Source organism: Schistocerca piceifrons, chromosome 2, assembly GCF_021461385.2.
Source record: "Schistocerca piceifrons isolate TAMUIC-IGC-003096 chromosome 2, iqSchPice1.1, whole genome shotgun sequence".
NCBI lineage: Eukaryota > Metazoa > Arthropoda > Insecta > Orthoptera > Acrididae > Schistocerca > Schistocerca piceifrons.
The window spans coordinates 276,933,943-276,939,674 of NC_060139.1; the positions used below are offsets into that span (position 1 = coordinate 276,933,943).

Sequence of the window (5,732 nt, forward strand, 5' to 3'; positions counted from 1 at the left end):
ACAGTCCAGAAACTTCTAAATTATTATTTAGTGGAAGAATATATAATGTAGGGAAGAAAATGTGTAAGTAGTGAGGAATGTTATTATTAACTGGACACATGTTCTATAATCACTTGAATATATTCCATGCAACATGTTTTACTATGTCTTTTCTGTGATAATTTGAGTTAAAGAGTATGTAAATAACTTTAAGACTTAAATGTTCACTGAGATAAAATATGTGCAACATTACTATAATTATATATATGAAGACAGTAACTAGTTCTTGGAGGAACAGCTTTTCCCTGGAATAAATGATGACTAACTGACAACCTCAGCTGCCGACAGGTGTTGTTGTTATACCTCGATGTGGACAGCTGAAAATGTGTGCCCCGACCGGGACTCGAACCCGGGATCTCCTGCTTACATGGCAGATGCTCTATCCATCTGAGCCACCGAGGACACAGATGAATAGCGTGACTGCAAGGACTCATCCCTTGCACGCTTCCCATGAGACTCACATTCCCAACTGTCCACAATTCCACATATGTATCACCTTATAGACATTTGCCCACCCACTCATTACTTGCGCACGCTTTGGCGATTCCCGTAAGAGTTTGGGCAACCTGTGCGCATTCGCACAGACGAAGGTCAATGGCTAGGTAGCCTTTAACTATATATACAAAGACAGTAACTAGTTCTCGAAAGAACAGTTACTGTTGATGACCGTGCAGCTTTTCGCTGGAATAAATGATGACTGACTGACAACCTCAGCTGCCAAAAGGTGTTGTTATACCTCGATGTGGACAGCTGAAAATGTAAGCAGGAGATCCCGGTTTCGAGTCCTGGTCGGGGCACACATTTTCAGCTGTCCACATCGAGGTATAACAACAACACCTGTCGGCAGCTGAGGTTGTCAGTTAGTCATCATTTATTCCAGGGAAAAGCTGCACGGTCATCAACAGTAACTGTTCTTTCGAGAACTAGTTACTGTCTTCTTATATATAGTTAAAGGCTACCTAGCCATTGACCTTCGTCTGTGCGAATGCGCACAGGTTGCCCAAACTCTTACGGGAATCGCCAAAGCGTGCGCAAGTAATGAGTGGGTGGGCAAATGTCTATAAGGTGCAATACATATGTAGAATTGTGGACAGTTGGGAATGTGAGTCTCATGGGAAGCGTGCAAGGGATAAGTCCTTGCAGCCGCGCTATTCATCTGTGTCCTCGGTGGCTCAGATGGATAGAGCGTCTGCCATGTAAGCAGGAGATCCCGGGTTCAGGTCCCGGTCAGGGCACACATTTTCAGCTGTCCACATCGAGGTATAACAACACCTGTCGGCAGCTGAGGTTGTCAATTAGTCGTCATTTATTACTATAATTATTGCAAATTTGATGTTTTGTATTGTAATATGTAGGATAAATATTTTAAGATGTAATCAAATGAGACCAAACAAAGCTCAGTCAATCAATCATTGCCTATTTCTGGCACTTCCAGGAAACTTTGACTGTCTTAAAGTGCATAATGTGAGCGTTTGTTGGATGAAGACTTAAACTGTTTGCTGAGAACCAGTTGTATGTAGTCCTGTTCAGCTAACACCTGAAGCATGCTTGGATACAATTATTTGTAGGGAAATGAAATGGAATGGTCGCATAGTCCTCAGTCATAGGTAAATCAAGTGGCAAACTTTGCTTTATTAGTAGAATTTCAGTAATATGCAATCAGTCTACAAAGGAGACTTCCCACAAAACACTTTTATGACCTATTCTACAATGCTGCTCAGACATGTGAGACACACACCACATAGAGCTAATAGCAGTGATTGAATGTATACAAAGAAGGGAAGCACAAACTAATCACAAGTTTATTTGACACATGGTAGAACATCACAGAGATGCTGAAGAAACTTAACTGGTAGATGCTTGAAGATAGACATAAACTATCCTGAGAAAGTCTACTTACATGGTTTCAAGAACAGGCTTCAAGTGAGAAATCTAGGAATGTACTCCAACTACCTATGTATTGTTCCTGTAGGACTTGTGAAGGCAAGACTGGACTATTTGCAGTGTGCACAGAGGAATTTAATTGGCTGTTCTTCCTGTCCTCCAAAATGGAATGGAATGGGAAAATGTCCTAATAGCTTGTACAGTGGGAAGTGCTCTGTCATGTACTTCGCAGTGGTTTCCAGACTATGGGTGAAGATGTAACTGATTAAATTGAGATTGGTTTTTGAAATTTCCATTAAATTCATTGTAATATTTATGTAGGTTAAGAAGATTGAGAAGTAGCGACACTGGTCATGAAAAGTGACAATGGCCAGGTCAGCAGTGGTGCCAATCACATGCCCTCCGTATCTGCATCCAGTGATGCATTAGGACTGATGATGACACAGCGGCCAGTCGGTGCTGTTTGGCCTTCGAGGCCTTCTCGACGGAGTTGTTGTAGCCATGTACACTGCTACTACTTTTGAATTCGTTTGGATTGTTAATAACAAATTTCATAAGTGAATATATATATTGTGAGGCTACAGTGAAGATCTGTAGCTCTTTAAGTAAGTGTCTGCAGGGTGATCTTGGATGAGCTCCAGCAATTATTCTGATTACACGCTTTTGTGCAATGAACACTCTTTTACTCAATGATGAGTTACCCCAGAATATGATGCCATACAAAAGCAGAGAATGAAAATAGGCATGGTAAGCTAACTTACTCAGTTGTATTATCGCCAAAATTTGTAATGACCCTAATAGCATAAGTAGCTGAACTCAAATGTTTCAGCAGATCCTCAGTGTGTTTTTCCAGTTCAACCCCTCATCAATGCAAACACCTATAAATTTTGAATATTCTACCTTAGCTACCGATTTCTGATCGAAGTCTATATTTATTAATGGTGTCATTCCATTTACTGTGTGGACTGTATATACTGTGTTTGGTCAAAGTTTAATGAGAGCCCATTTGCAGAGATTTTCTGAAAAACATCGTTTACAATTTCACCAGTTAACTCTTGTCTGTTGGGTGTGATAGCTATACTTTCTGCACTCTTCCAGTTAGGTATGATAAACCATTGGAGCACTGTCCCATTCATACCACAGTACTTGAGCTTATCTAGAAGTATTCCATGATTTACACAATCAAAAGCCTTTGATAGATCACAAAAAATCCCAATGGGTGACTTCTGCTTACTCAGAGCATTTAATATTTCATTAGTGAAAGTATATATAGCATTTTTCGTTGAAAAACCCTTCTGGAAACCAAACTGAAATTTTGTTAAAACTTTATTTTTACAAAGGTGTGAAGCTACTCTACAGTACATTACTTTTTCAAAAATTTTGGTTAAGGCAGTCAGAAGAGAGATTGGGTGGTAGTTGTTGGCATCAGACGTATCCCCTTTTTTATGCAGTGGTTTAACAATAGCATACTTCAGTATATCTGGGAACATACCCTGCTTCAGAGAGCTATTACATATGTGGCTAAGAATCCCACTTATTTCTTGGGAACAAGCTTTTATTAACCTGCTGGAAATGCCATCAATTCCATATGAGCTTTTATTCTTGAGAGAGTTTATTATCTTCCTAATTTCAGCAGGAGAGGTGGGTGGAATTTCAGTTGTATCAAATGGTGTGGGTAAGGCCTCTTCCATTAACTGCCTTGCTTCTTCTAATGAACATTTAGATTGTATTTTCTCTACAACATTTTAAAAATGTTTTCATCTTTCACATGCTTCTGGACTTTTTAATAACCTTTCTTAATGTAGCACAGTAGTTTTTATAATATTTGGCTGTTTCTGGGTCATTACTCTTTCTTGTTGTTAGATGCAGTTCCCTTTTGTTGTTACAAGATATTTTTATTCCTTTAGTAAGCCAAGGTTTAGCACTGCAAACTAGCACCAGCATACTTGATCCACCAGCACAAGCATTATATCTTGATTTGAGAAAAGCATTTGACTCAGTACCACACCTGTGTTTATTATCAAATGTAGTATCATATGGATTATCAGACAAAATATGTGACAGGATTGAGGATTTCTTGGTATAAAAGATGCAACATGTTATCCTGGATGGAGAGGTATCGACAGATGTAAAAGTAACTTTGGCTGCACCCCAGGAAAGTGTGTTGGGTATCTTGCTGTCCATGAGCCTCAAGGATCAGAGCTGGGTGCCACTATTGTATTTAAATGATTTGCACAAAATAGTAGGTGGAAATGTCATGTATGCAGATGACACTTCATTTTTATAAGTAGTGTTTCTACAGACAAGTTACAAAAGCAAGCTTTTCTAAATATAGGAAACAGAAACAATTATTTCAGAGGAAATAATCTTTTTTTAAATGTAAATAAAATCACATATATGCAAGTACATGCAAACAAAAAACTTAACTTCAACAACATTACTGTCAAGCTTGGAGACTTGTATCTACAAGAGACAAAAAATTATAAATTCCTGGGTGTGACAGTGGACAGGTACTTGATGTGGGAGAAGCATATAAATAATATTCATTGTTAAGTGAGTTCAAGTATATTTCTAATGAGAAAAATGTCAAAAACAATAAATGCACAAACAGTGCTAACAATGTGCTATGGTACTGCTCTTTCACAAATTTTGTATGGTGCCCTGGCCTGGGAAAATTCTGCAGATGTGGTACAAAACGCATTTGTTCTGTACAAATTCGGGCAGAAATAAATTCAGAGCACTAAACATATTAACAGTCGTGTCTCTATATATGTACGAAATTATTACTTATGCAAAAAGTAACCATGCTGCAATGTTAAACAGAGATATCCATAACATAACACAAGAAACAAAAATTATTGCTATATTGAACGAAACTGACTCAAATTAACTGACAAAGAGCCTGTAAAAGCAGGATCCTAACGGTAAACTACCAAAGCATTTGCAACAAAATACCAGAGTTTGAAGAGCTCATGAGAAGCAGTGAACCTCATATAATGCTAGATACAGAAAGGTAGTTGAAACATGAAATTGATAGCAGTGAGATTTTTTGGGAAAATTTAAGTGTGTATCAAAAGGATAGGCAAGTGGGAAATGGGAATGGTGTATTTGTCCCAAGAGACAAGAAACTCAAATTCATGAGGTAGAAAGTGAAGCTGCGTGTGGGATTGTTTGGGCAAGACTCAGCATGAGGGATGGACACAGAATGATAACTGGATCCTTCTGTCACCCATCAGACTCATCTCCTAATGTAACCAAAAGCTTTTGGAGAAAGTCTCAGTTCACTTGTAAGGAAGTTCCCCAGTCATATTGTAATCATCGGTGAAGACTTTAATCATCCAACAATTAACTGGCAAAATTAAAGTTTTGTTAATGGTGGGCACAATAAGACATCCTGTGAAACTTTATTAAAGGCCCTTTCTGAAAACTACCTAGAACAGATAGGAACCCCATTCATGATGGAAATATATTGGATCTAGTGGCAACAAATAGACCTGACGTCTTTGAGAATGTCCGCACTGAAACTGGTATCAGTGACCATGATGCAGTTGCTGTAACAATTAGTACCAAAGTACAGCAGACAGCTAAAACAAGTAGAAAGATATATAGTCCAGTAAACTAGATAAAATATCATTAATGTCATATCTCTATGAGAAACTTGAAACTTTCAGCATAGGGAAGGAGCATGTAGAGGAACTCTAGCTCAAAGCATGTAGAGGAATTCTGGCTCAGATTTAAAAGAATAGTTGACTGTGCACTAGACAGATATGTACCTAATAGAGCATTTCATTATGAGGGTGTTACCCCCA

The 5,732-nt window shown here is 38.4% G+C and overlaps 1 non-coding gene across 1 annotated transcript; it reads right to left on the reverse strand.

Annotated features, from left to right (window-relative positions):
* Positions 1-367: 367 nt before the first annotated feature.
* On the reverse strand, positions 368-441 carry Trnat-ugu. Its single transcript has one exon. It is a non-coding gene; the product is annotated as a tRNA-Thr (tRNA).
* Positions 442-5,732: the final 5,291 nt, after the last annotated feature.